The sequence below is a fragment of the Folsomia candida genome, unplaced genomic scaffold, assembly GCF_002217175.1.
Source record: "Folsomia candida strain VU population unplaced genomic scaffold, ASM221717v1 Fcan01_Sc098, whole genome shotgun sequence".
Taxonomy (NCBI): domain Eukaryota; kingdom Metazoa; phylum Arthropoda; class Collembola; order Entomobryomorpha; family Isotomidae; genus Folsomia; species Folsomia candida.
Window position 1 is genome coordinate 1 of NW_019091290.1, and position 14,798 is coordinate 14,798.

General features: G+C 36.1%; 1 long non-coding RNA gene across 1 annotated transcript; it reads right to left on the reverse strand.

The window, feature by feature from the left end:
• Positions 1 to 12,166: 12,166 nt before the first annotated feature.
• Positions 12,167 to 13,009, reverse strand: LOC118433748. The gene is made up of 2 exons (XR_004833549.1): positions 12,539 to 13,009; positions 12,167 to 12,452 (listed from the first exon to the last, which is right to left on the reverse strand). It is a non-coding gene; the product is annotated as an uncharacterized LOC118433748 (long non-coding RNA).
• Positions 13,010 to 14,798: the final 1,789 nt, after the last annotated feature.

Below are 14,798 nucleotides of genomic sequence, written 5' to 3' on the forward strand. Positions count from 1 at the left end.
GTACATACATAACCGGCGTCTGATAATTATATCACTAGTTTGTGTGTAAACACATAGTAGCGAAGTTTCAATATGGATCACTTTAATTGTTAGCATATAATTAGTCAATAAATAATTGCATCAGTTTGAAATTGTCGCATAGCAATTCTACATAGTCGGACCATAAGTTCCCGTGCATGCATTTCTGGTGATAAATCACAAAGTATTAGAGCTATTTGCTAAAAATTTTTATGGATGAACAAGATCTTGCGTACAAGCCCCTGGACAAAATCTTGAAAACTGAGTTATGATTTCTAAACAATATTAGTGCCTTGTTCATCCATAAAAATTTCTAGCCAATAGCTCTAATACTGTGTGATTTATCACCAGAAATGAATGTACGGGAACTTACCCGTGCGTTTCTGAGACTTGGGATCCATTGGGAATCTGAACAGTAGATGGATCCTTACGGATCCCTTATGATTACAGTATATTTCCAATAAGATGTGATGCATATATGCATTTCATGTAAAAAATCCAATTGGAAATTTTTATACAGGAAAATGACTGCTAGGTCCCCAATGGAATTGCTAACGTTAACGGGATCTGATTGGAACATACTTGCATTACAAAACTCAATATCCCATCTGAATTAATCATATTGGATTTAGACGAAAAGGCATGAAATATATCAAGCATCCCCGATAAATACTGAGCGGCATATTTGGAATTCACTCCTCGTCATGCTTTTTTAGTTTCTCTTTGGTCAGCCTAAATTACTCGCTCTGGTCAATTTTCTATTCTTTTAAATATACCTGCGGTGACATGACCCATCGTATGTTGGGAGGACGAAAGCTATTTTGAATTCGGAACAACGTTCGAAGATGTATCGACCCTATCCGATTTAAACATTAAAGGGTGAGCTTGATATTCATCATATTATTGATCTATGGTTAAAAAAAACATGAAAAAACCTAAAGAAAATGTACTGTTTTTTATAGATTACACAACGGAAATTTTCGCCTGAACCAAATACTGTTGAGTGGTTAACTTTTGAAAAGAAGCTTCACAATATTCCTGGGGATGCCAGAAAGAAGATGAATCGTCTCACAGGTCTGGCTGGAAATTCTACGATCAGTCGCCGGAATTCAGTTGTTCGAATTCCGATGATTCAGAAACGAGAGTTGAGGAGTACTCAACTTGTGTAGGAGAATTAAGAATAGTATAAAATTTATTAATTGGATTCTTGTATAAATAAATACATTGAATTTTAATAGTCGTATTTTGTTTTTGTTCTGGGATTTATTTTAAGATATCCAAAGGGAATTTTGATGGTTTTCATATATTATATTATCATACTGGATACTGTTCACCGATATCATATATGCCGAAGTGGAATTTTTCTGCTAAAATTTCGAATGGGAATCAATGGGTTCGTATTTGAGAAAAGTGATGGGGAATCCTTCCCATTTTCCCAACACTGTTTCCCATTGGGCTCTCCCTAATGGAAACAGTGGGAATGAACTGCACGGGATGGTCCGAGTATGTACCTGAGTTTAATTGGTACCCATATTTTTTTAATCGTGTAAGTTAACGTACCTCTTCCCTAAATGTTTGACATTATTTACAATCAATTGCATGAAGGAAAAATATTTACAATGCAGCTACATATGTACATATAATCGAAAAAGTTTCAAAATTTCCACACGACTTCTGCATGAATTATTCTCATCATTAAATAAAATTCCAGCAAAAACATTTCAATCTTTACAACCAAATAAATCACAGTTTTTAAAAAGGCACCACTTCAAATTTTTAACGTCTTCCTTGACCTGGAAACGCTCGCCAGGCGGCCACCCCATCACTCGTCCCAAGCTCCTTATGACACCTGATTTTTGAAATTGTTGCGTAAATAATTTTGGTTTACACAATTTTTGGGAAATGTTTTCAAAAATCTTAAATTCCTACATGCATACCTTTTACAGCTGTGTATGACATCATGATAGGCATCAGTCGCCGTTGCACATTCCTTTGAACAGAACATCGCCCCAGTAAAAATGGCCATACAAACGGCGCCTGATCCAAGTCCTATCATCCAATTTGTTTTTACCGCGATCGTGATGGTGCAGAGAATGGTGAGAAATCCAAGCAGAATCATGGTACAGGCGTATCTCGAGTTCATTAGATCTTTAGCCTCCTTATTCTCCATGACCTTGGTTTCCGTTTCCATGGAAATTTTACAGTACGGACATGTAACTAAGATTGGCTCTCGACCGTTTTGCACAATTTGAGAAGAAATTCCAACAAGTGCTTGGACCTCGTCTGCTGTAAAAGTTGCGGGTTGGGCGCAAGCCGGGTGAGATTCTATGTCGTACATAATCTAATAAAAATTATTATTGATGCTAGTTCAATTTGGTCTGGTCAGTTTGATCCCAAGAGAGATCAATTTGGTCTGGTTTTTTAATTAACCAGAATAAGTTAGGTTGACCAAATATGCCAAACCAAATTTCCAAAGACCACACTGACCCTACCAAATCTACCGGACACTAAAATTATTAACGGCAATTTAACAAATACCAGTACAAAATATTTATATACGTAGTCTCTCACCTTTGGGAAAGCTAGAAACTTTACGAGTGCAGTCTTCAAGGCAATGTGTGCGTATCTAGTAGAACAAAATTCAAACAATTTAAAGTCTTTATTTCGTAATACGTATTTACTTTTTAGCCTGCGGTAAGGCTTATGTAATTATCGCGGTGTCCGTTTGCCGTGTTTCTATCGATTACGCTCGAAAAATGTGTATTGTCAACTTGAAAATTTACAAAATCGTACAAAATGCAAAATAAGTTCGAAGATGAGCAAATTCGGTAAAAAAAATAAATTTTTATGTAATATGCCACCACACGGGACTCTGAATTTCCCTGTGGTTGACAATAACAACAAGTGAGGGTATTTCTTGATAATTTAAATCCGGTGATGCTTCCGTAAAACCCATTAATTTTAAATTAAAGTACAAATTATAGTTTAGAAATAGAAAGCTGGCATAGCTGTAACTTAGCAAAAAAATAAAATGACAAAATTTTTGTCTTAGGAAATTTTAGAATTTATTGTTCACGATACAACTACATACATAAGTATTTTTCGTAGAATTAGATGTGGTAATGTAAATAAACATGAGCTGGTTGGATTAAAAAAAATGTTTGCCATGAATGAACTTTTACATTTTGGTTAAATTTTGGTTGTTACGCGAGATATCGTTGTTTCGACAGAATTGGACTGTGAAATGAAACCTGAACCTATGAAAAACATATGTGCATTTTAGATATGCATATTTAGAGGAGACCTTGTTTAAAAACACTACACATTTATATAAGGACAAATAAGTAACTGGACATGGTTATTTACAATAGATGCAAGACATAAGGCTAATAAAACCTAAGTACTGGTAGCAAATTTGGTAGCAAAATCCCTACTTGTTCCAACTTCAGGGGGTTAGTCCATATAGTACGTCATCAAAAATTCTCGAGTTTAGCACCCGCCCACTCAACGTAAACATTAAGTGATAGGGAATTTTAACATGGGGAAGATAGGAAACCACCCACCCACTAAAATAATGACGTAAGGGATGGACGTTCCCTTGGAATATGCATCACAGAAAGACCGGCTGCAAACACAAACAAAGTTTCTTGGAACTGCTGATTTCTAACTCAATCTACGCAGTTACGTGCAAACATGCATATCTATGTTACTTATAATAAATTAATTTATTATAATTAATGGGGATGCAATTAATTCAGTTTTCGATCCCTGTGATTATGTTACGTGAGGGAGAGGAATTAGTAAGTTATAAAAACTTGAATATTATTTTCACATTTTTGCAATAACTATATAATATATAGTATTGTATATTATACAATTAATCGTATGTACGTCTTAAATTGTAAGTTGTAAAATAATATGATTTATTAATAATTTTACAGCAAGAATGTTCCACATCTAGTCAGGATAACGAGTCCATTCCAAACAGCTTTCTGGAACTCTGGAACGTAACCAAAGTTTTCTTATTCCAGATGTAAAATTATTACGTTCATCAGCACTTACATTGCCGAACCAGGAAATATTCAGTAATGAAATTATGAAATCAAATTGTGCAAAACAAGCTATAAAATATTGCTTACACACACAATGTACTTTACAATTTCACTTATTATTCCAACAAAAAAACATCAGCCTAATTTCAAATAATTTGACCCCCAAGGATAAAACATTTCCTAACCCAAATACTTTCATGTACTGCACAAATGTATCAAATTTCACCTAAATTGGTAAATCCGGTGTGTGTAGAGACGGACGGACATGTACATAGCACACGCACATAAGCCCTGGTTCGGGTTTAAACAAATCCTAACTAACCATAACTATTTTTATAATTTTCTTTTCCAGGTACTTCCCCTCGTCTGCACCTTCCTCGCCATCCCAGAGATAAAGACGTGCCGACTCATCTCTAAATCCTGGAACTATGGCCCACGCCCACCCTAAAAGCCCGGACAACAACAAAAATTCCAGTCTATCCTGGATATTATACGGATGGCTCGGACGCCAAAGTAATTGAAGGTGGAGCAGACCCAACTTTAGAACGATTAAAATTCTCCCCGTCAACATCCATCTGCTGCTTCCCCGTGTACGGGATAACACTCCGAAACCACCTCCCCCAAAAATGTCCCATCACTCCCCAACCTCAAATCAATTATTATCCAGTACGCGCCTCATGCACAATGCATCAAAGTGAAAAACTTTTGTCACAAACTTATCCGCAGCTCGTGTCCCAAGTTGGAGGAGCTGACCATTCTTAACCACCACGCCCTCGACTTTCCTCCCCTTCGTGACACTATTTTCCTAAGCTGAAGAGATGCGTTATCGATTACACTAGGATTTACGGGAACGTAAGAAATGAGTGTAGAACATACCATGAAATTGGTCACCCTTAACGGTAGCCTTCCCAGCGTTGGAGCACCTCGAAATTAACAGCTACCAATTATACCAAGTTGTAATGATTCCAAAATTTCAAGATCTCGTATCAAAGCTTCCTGTGTAAGTGGAATATGTACACTTGTAAATAATCTGGTAATAAACATTACCGAAAGCACAAGTATATGGTATGAGTCTACCAAAGTAGTGATAAGTTGTCCCGAGTTGTAATGCCTTGATAATAAAGTTTTACCATCATGGTAACGAATTTTTACTACCTGGTAAAATTTTTACCAAATTTGTTACCGAGCAATCATTACCTGCGTGACTTTACCGGATTATTAAAAGTGTAGATATTATCTCGGATAGCATCAAGTTTTGGAAAAAATAATTAATTAAAACTTTATTAAAATAATTTCAGATCACTTAACTCATTATTTTTGAAGGGAGTCCTTGACCTGCCTTTGGCTATAAGTCTGCTCAAAATTCCTGGTCCTTTGAAGACACTTAAATTTCTAGATCTCAAATTCGATATCGACATCAGTGACGAGCTGACCACGACTTTCTATAAATTACTAAAGAAGCATTCCTCCACCCTGGAAGAACTTTGGCATCCACATTTCATGGCTTTATGAGAGACCCTAGAATGGAAGTTGCCCGCATTTCCGGTTTTGAAAACCCTCGTGCTCAGAAATGGTAATACGTTCCAAAAAGTCAAATTTGAAACATGCTCCGGTTCATTTGGACGGATCGATTACCACGCTGTTTCCTGCCTTGGAAACTTGCCGGGTGTCCAGCAATTCGAACGAGTTTTCCACCGCATTTCTCCCACCGTAGGATATCCAGTCGTCGAGTCGGTGAAAAAGGTGGAGATGTACCAGGAGGGTCAAGAGGATCGCGAAGTAACTAAAGGGAACATTCGCGCCCGACTCTTGGAAAGTTTTCCTAATGCGAGAAATTCGGTAATTGGACATTTAAAGAAATTACTAAATAATTTTTCTAGTGAAATGTAGATTATTAACGGCTGAAACATATTTTTCAGATAGAGGTTAATATTTTCTAATTCTGCTCCAAACTCTCACAGAAAGCAATCGGATTTTCTCAGGGTGAATAAATTGTACCGTAAATCAAAGCAGGGTCCTAAATATTTTGGTACCGTCTATGTATACAGATGCATTCCCATCATCAGTCAGTCAAAGTCAATGACACCCACACCATGAAATCCTATAATACACACACACACATGTACTACTTACATACGTATCAACAAAATATTTATGCAACCCAACCTAAATTAAATAAACAGTAAATATTTTTACAAAAGACAATTATTTCTTTAGTAATCCAATTATAATTTACACACTGAGTCGCCTGATGTATGCTAATTTTATAGGAAATAGATATGTACAACAACCAAGGTCGTAATTGTTATTTAGTAATTTTAGGAAAGAACACATTTCTCCAACGTTTGCATACTACTAAAGCTTCCGACGTAATTAATTAAAGTCTTTTTACCCTCATATATGTACATACACCCACTTAGCCTAGTTTAAACTTCTGTGATTCGAGTGATCTTTTTTACTGACTGCTTGGGTGCTTTACTGCATGCTGTTAGTTAATCGCTTTAATTTCAAGGCATCTTCATTACATTACTTAAGTATGTGTACATACACTCTAAACAAAATTGATAAAAAAGAGGATGACACAACAGTCGAGGTAAAATTTGTCCAAATTGAGTAAAATTATATGATGATGCACGTCGCACAATTCAAATTTTACTCAATTTGGACAAATTTTACCTCGACTGTTGTGTCATCCTCTTTTTTTACTCAATTTTGTTTAGAGTGTATTACAAACATACTTAAGTAATGTAATGAAGATGACCTTGAAATTAAAGCGATTAACTAACAGCATGCAGTAAAGCACCCAAGCAGTCAGTAAAAAAGATCACTCGAATCACAGAAGTTTAAACTAGGCTAAGTGGGTGTATGTACATATATGAGGGTAAAAAGACTATTAATTAATTACGTCGGAAGCTTTAGTAGTATGCAAACGTTGGAGAAATGTGTTCTTTCCTAAAATTACTAAATAACAATTACGACCTTGGTTGTTGTACATATCTATTTCCTATAAAATTAGCATACATCAGCGACTCAGGGTGTAATTATAATTGGATTACTAAAGAAATAATTGTCTTTTGTAAAAATATTTACTGTTTATTTAATTTAGGTTGGGTTGCATAAATATTTTGTTGATACGTATGTAAGTAGTACATTGTGCTGTGGTGTATTATAGGATTTCATGGTGTGGGTGTCATTGACTTTGACTGACTGATGATGGGAATGCATCTGTATACATAGACGGTACCAAAATATTAGGACCCTGCTTTGATTTACGGTACAATTTATTCACCCTGAGAAAATCCGATTGCTTTCTGTGAGAGTTTGGGAGCAGAATTAGAAAATATTAACCTCTATCTGAAAAATATGTTTCAGCCGTTAAATATCTACATTTCACTAGAAAATTATTTAGTAATTTCTTTAAATGTCCAATTACCGAATTTCTCGCATTAGGAAAACTTTCCAAGAGTCGGGCGCGAATGTTCCCTTTAGTTACTTCGCGATCCTCTTGACCCTCCTGGTACATCTCCACCTTTTTCACCGACTCGACGACTGGATATCCTACCGGTGGGAGAAATGCGGTGGAAAACTCGTTCGAATTGCTGGACACCCGGCAAGTTTCCAAGGCAGGGAAACAAGCGTGGTAATCGATCCGTCCAAATGAACCGGAGCATGTTTCAAATTTGACTTTTTGGAACGTTATTACCATTTCTGAGCACGAGGGTTTTCAAAACCGGAAATGCGGGCAACTTCCATTCTAGGGGTCTCTCATAAAGCCATGAAATGTGGATGCAAAGTTCTTCCAGGGTGGAGGAATGCTTCTTTAGTAATTTATAGAAAGTCGTGGTCAGCTCGTCACTGATGTCGATATCGAATTTGAGATCTAGAAATTTAAGTGTCTTCAAAGGACCAGGAATTTTGAGCAGACTTATAGCCAAAGGCAGGTCAAGGACTCCCTTCAAAAATAATGAGTTAAGTGATCTGAAATTATTTTAATAAAGTTTTAATTAATTATTTTTTCCCAAAAACTTGATGCTATCCGAGATAATATCTACACTTTTAATAATCCGGTAAAGTCACGCAGGTAATGATTGCTCGGTAACAAATTTGGTAAAAATATTTTACCAGGTAGTAAAAATTCGTTACCATGATGGTAAAACTTTATTATCAAGGCATTACAACTCGGGACAACTTATCACTACTTTGGTAGACTCATACCATATACTTGTGCTTTTCGGTAATGTTTATTACCAGATTATTTACAAGTGTACATATTCCACTTACACAGGAAGCTTTGATACGAGATCTTGAAATTTGGAATCATTACAACTTGGTATAATGGTAGCTGTTAATTTCGAGGTGCTCCAACGCTGGGAAGGCTACCGTTAAGGCGTGACCAATTTCATGGTATGTTCTACACTCATTTCTTACGTTCCCGTAAATCCTAGTGTAATCGATAACGCATCTCTTCAGCTTAGGAAAAATAGTGTCACGAAGGGGAGGAAAGTCGAGGGCGTGGTGGTTAAGAATGGTCAGCTCCTCCAACTTGGGACACGAGCTGCGGATAAGTTTGTGACAAAAGTTTTTCACTTTGATGCATTGTGCATGAGGCGCGTACTGGATAATAATTGATTTGAGGTTGGGGAGTGATGGGACATTTTTGGGGGAGGTGGTTTCGGAGTGTTATCCCGTACACGGGGAAGCAGCAGATGGATGTTGACGGGGGAGAATTTTAATCGTTCTAAAGTTGGGTCTGCTCCACTTCAATTACTTTGGCGTCCGAGCCATCCGTATAATATCCAGGATAGACTGGAATTTTTGTTGTTGTCCGGGGCTTTTTAGGGTGGGCGTGGGCCATAGTTCCAGGATTTAGAGATGAGTCGGCACGTCTTTATCTCTGGGATGGCGAGGAAGGTGCAGACGAGGGGAAGTACCTGGAAAAGAAAATTATAAAAATAGTTATGGTTAGTTAGGATTTGTTTAAACCCGAACCAGGGCTTATGTGCGTGTGCTATGTACATGTCCGTCCGTCTCTACACACACCGGATTTACCAATTTAGGTGAAATTTGATACATTTGTGCAGTACATGAAAGTATTTGGGTTAGGAAATGTTTTATCCTTGGGGGTCAAATTATTTGAAATTAGGCTGATGTTTTTTTTGTTGGAATAATAAGTGAAATTGTAAAGTACATTGTGTGTGTAAGCAATATTTTATAGCTTGTTTTGCACAATTTGATTTCATAATTTCATTACTGAATATTTCCTGGTTCGGGCAATGTAAGTGCTGATGAACGTAATAATTTTACATCTGGAATAAGAAAACTTTGGTTACGTTCCAGAGTTCCAGAAAGCTGTTTGGTAATGGACTCGTTATCCTGACTAGATGTGGAACATTCTTGCTGTAAAATTATTAATAAATCATATTATTTTACAACTTACAATTTAAGACGTACATACGATTAATTGTATAATATACAATACTATATATTATATAGTTATTGCAAAAATGTGAAAATAATATTCAAGTTTTTATAACTTACTAATTCCTCTCCCTCACGTAACATAATCACAGGGATCGAAAACTGAATTAATTGCATCCCCATTAATTATAATAAATTAATTTATTATAAGTAACATAGATATGCATGTTTGCACGTAACTGCGTAGATTGAGTTAGAAATCAGCAGTTCCAAGAAACTTTGTTTGTGTTTGCAGCCGGTCTTTCTGTGATGCATATTCCAAGGGAACGTCCATCCCTTACGTCATTATTTTAGTGGGTGGGTGGTTTCCTATCTTCCCCATGTTAAAATTCCCTATCACTTAATGTTTACGTTGAGTGGGCGGGTGCTAAACTCGAGAATTTTTGATGACGTACTATATGGACTAACCCCCTGAAGTTGGAACAAGTAGGGATTTTGCTACCAAATTTGCTACCAGTACTTAGGTTTTATTAGCCTTATGTCTTGCATCTATTGTAAATAACCATGTCCAGTTACTTATTTGTCCTTATATAAATGTGTAGTGTTTTTAAACAAGGTCTCCTCTAAATATGCATATCTAAAATGCACATATGTTTTTCATAGGTTCAGGTTTCATTTCACAGTCCAATTCTGTCGAAACAACGATATCTCGCGTAACAACCAAAATTTAACCAAAATGTAAAAGTTCATTCATGGCAAACATTTTTTTTAATCCAACCAGCTCATGTTTATTTACATTACCACATCTAATTCTACGAAAAATACTTATGTATGTAGTTGTATCGTGAACAATAAATTCTAAAATTTCCTAAGACAAAAATTTTGTCATTTTATTTTTTTGCTAAGTTACAGCTATGCCAGCTTTCTATTTCTAAACTATAATTTGTACTTTAATTTAAAATTAATGGGTTTTACGGAAGCATCACCGGATTTAAATTATCAAGAAATACCCTCACTTGTTGTTATTGTCAACCACAGGGAAATTCAGAGTCCCGTGTGGTGGCATATTACATAAAAATTTATTTTTTTTACCGAATTTGCTCATCTTCGAACTTATTTTGCATTTTGTACGATTTTGTAAATTTTCAAGTTGACAATACACATTTTTCGAGCGTAATCGATAGAAACACGGCAAACGGACACCGCGATAATTACATAAGCCTTACCGCAGGCTAAAAAGTAAATACGTATTACGAAATAAAGACTTTAAATTGTTTGAATTTTGTTCTACTAGATACGCACACATTGCCTTGAAGACTGCACTCGTAAAGTTTCTAGCTTTCCCAAAGGTGAGAGACTACGTATATAAATATTTTGTACTGGTATTTGTTAAATTGCCGTTAATAATTTTAGTGTCCGGTAGATTTGGTAGGGTCAGTGTGGTCTTTGGAAATTTGGTTTGGCATATTTGGTCAACCTAACTTATTCTGGTTAATTAAAAAACCAGACCAAATTGATCTCTCTTGGGATCAAACTGACCAGACCAAATTGAACTAGCATCAATAATAATTTTTATTAGATTATGTACGACATAGAATCTCACCCGGCTTGCGCCCAACCCGCAACTTTTACAGCAGACGAGGTCCAAGCACTTGTTGGAATTTCTTCTCAAATTGTGCAAAACGGTCGAGAGCCAATCTTAGTTACATGTCCGTACTGTAAAATTTCCATGGAAACGGAAACCAAGGTCATGGAGAATAAGGAGGCTAAAGATCTAATGAACTCGAGATACGCCTGTACCATGATTCTGCTTGGATTTCTCACCATTCTCTGCACCATCACGATCGCGGTAAAAACAAATTGGATGATAGGACTTGGATCAGGCGCCGTTTGTATGGCCATTTTTACTGGGGCGATGTTCTGTTCAAAGGAATGTGCAACGGCGACTGATGCCTATCATGATGTCATACACAGCTGTAAAAGGTATGCATGTAGGAATTTAAGATTTTTGAAAACATTTCCCAAAAATTGTGTAAACCAAAATTATTTACGCAACAATTTCAAAAATCAGGTGTCATAAGGAGCTTGGGACGAGTGATGGGGTGGCCGCCTGGCGAGCGTTTCCAGGTCAAGGAAGACGTTAAAAATTTGAAGTGGTGCCTTTTAAAAACTGTGATTTATTTGGTTGTAAAGATTGAAATGTTTTTGCTGGAATTTTATTTAATGATGAGAATAATTCATGCAGAAGTCGTGTGGAAATTTTGAAACTTTTTCGATTATATGTACATATGTAGCTGCATTGTAAATATTTTTCCTTCATGCAATTGATTGTAAATAATGTCAAACATTTAGGGAAGAGGTACGTTAACTTACACGATTAAAAAAATATGGGTACCAATTAAACTCAGGTACATACTCGGACCATCCCGTGCAGTTCATTCCCACTGTTTCCATTAGGGAGAGCCCAATGGGAAACAGTGTTGGGAAAATGGGAAGGATTCCCCATCACTTTTCTCAAATACGAACCCATTGATTCCCATTCGAAATTTTAGCAGAAAAATTCCACTTCGGCATATATGATATCGGTGAACAGTATCCAGTATGATAATATAATATATGAAAACCATCAAAATTCCCTTTGGATATCTTAAAATAAATCCCAGAACAAAAACAAAATATCGACTATTAAAACTTCAATGTATTTATTTATACAAGAATCCAATTAATAAATTTTATACTATTCTTAATTCTCCCCTACCAAGTTGAGGTACTCCTCAACTCTCGTTTCTGAATCATAGGAATTCGAACAACTGAATTCCGGCGACGTGATCGTAGAATTTCCAGCCAGACCTGTGAGACGATTCATCTTCTTTCTGGCATCCCCAGGAATATTGTGAAGCTTCTTTTCAAAAGTTAACCACTCAACAGTATTTGGTTTCAGGTCGAAAATTTCCGTTGTGTAATCTATAAAAAACAGTACATTTTCTTTTAGGTTTTTTCATGTTTTTTTTAACCATATAGATCAATAATATGATGAATATCAAGCTCACCCTTTAATGTTTTAAATCGGATAGCGTCGATACATCTTCGAACGTTGTTCCGAATTCAAAATAGCTTTCGTCCTCCCAACATACGTGGGTCATGTCACCGCAGGTATATTTAAAAGAATAGAAAATTGACCAGAGCGAGTAATTTAGGCTGACCAAAGAGAAACTAAAAAAGCATGACGAGGAGTGAATTCCAAATATGCCGCTCAGTATTTATCGGGGATGCTTGATATATTTCATGCCTTTTCGTCTAAATCCAATATGATTAATTCAGATGGGATATTGAGTTTTGTAATGCAAGTATGTTCCAATCAGATCCCGTTAACGTTAGCAATTCCATTGGGGACCTAACAGTCATTTTCCTGTATAAAAATTTCCAATTGGATTTTTTACATGAAATGCATATATGCATCACATCTTATTGGAAATATACTGTAATCATAAGGGATCCGTAAGGATCCATCTACTGTTCAGATTCCCAAATGGATCCCAAGTCTCAGAAACGCACGGGATAAGTTCCCGTACATTCATTTCTGGTGATAAATCACACAGTATTAGAGCTATTGGCTAGAAATTTTTATGGATGAACAAGGCACTAATATTGTTTAGAAATCATAACTCAGTTTTCAAGATTTTGTCCAGGGGCTTGTACGCAAGATCTTGTTCATCCATAAAAATTTTTAGCAAATAGCTCTAATACTTTGTGATTTATCACCAGAAATGCATGCACGGGAACTTATGGTCCGACTATGTAGAATTGCTATGCGACAATTTCAAACTGATGCAATTATTTATTGACTAATTATATGCTAACAATTAAAGTGATCCATATTGAAACTTCGCTACTATGTGTTTACACACAAACTAGTGATATAATTATCAGACGCCGGTTATGTATGTACGTAAAAAAGTAAATTTCAAAAACAAAATTTTTTTACACTCTATGGATCAGTGCCCCGATAGGTTTTTCGAACTGAGGTGGAATTCCGACTTTGAGGGGCTTTTCACAGCGACGCAAAATTGACTCAGAAATTAATTTTTCGCTATAACGAAAAAGTATGACGAAATGTTCATACATTAGCTTTTCACCAATTTTTACTACGTTGCAAATTATTAGTAGTAGAATAAAGGTTAAATTACAAAGAAAGTCGAAATCGACATGCGTGACCTTTTTCGGGGATCGAAAGGTCACAATGTCAAAGGTCACATTACCCCATAAATGGGGTATCGTTGGAAAGGTATTGGCGAGGGGATTCAGAATATGTATACTTTGTGGGGTCTGAAACCACTCCCTGCAAGTCTAGAGGCCAAAGAACGAAAATCGGCAGTTGTCCAGAATTTAACACAGCAGTGGATTGGGAGCTAACACGGAAGCATGCATGGGAAAAACTCAAAAATATTCTTTTGGCTCTTTGTTTGCAGGGAGTGGTTTCAGACCCCACAAAGTATACATATTCTGAATCCTCTCGCCAATACCTTTCCAACGATACCCCATTTATGTGGCTATGTGACCTTTGACATTGTGACCTTTCGATCCCCGAAAAAGGTCACGCAGGTCGATTTCGACTTTCTGGGTAATTTAACCTTTATTCTACTACTAATAATTTGCAATGTAGTAAAAATTGGTGAAAAGCTAATGTATGAACATTTCGTCATACTTTTTCGTTATAGCGAAAAATTAATTTCTGAGTCAATTTTGCGTCGCTGTGAAAAACCCCTCAAAGTCGGAATTCCACCTCAGTTCGAAAAACCTATCGGGGTACTGATCCAGAGAGTGTAACAAAATTTTGTTTTTGAAATTTCATCAACCCATTTCATAGATATGCTGTGCCCTATGTGCACCACATTTATCTCCCATTATTCTCATAACCCCCCCAAAGGAAATTTTAATTCGTTTCATGTGGGGAACATAATCCAATTAAGTATTTGTACTTTTGAAATAGTCGGCGGATCTGCTTGTCGAATCATTTAATTCTTACTCTATACTGACATCCTATCTACGCACGATCGCAAATATTCAAACATAGGTAGTTTTCCATATTTTCCATATTTTAGGGTTTTCGTACATTTCACATAGTTTCATACATATTTAGACTATTTTTCGTACATCTTTTCCTGATTTACCCAATATTTTTCTAAACATAAATATTTTAGTAGATATTTCGAAATTTGTATTTTAAAATATTTTCCTTCATTCAGAAATTCAGGTTTCCTGAAAATTAGTAGTAGTAGTAGTAGTAGTTTATTCATTCATAGATTGATA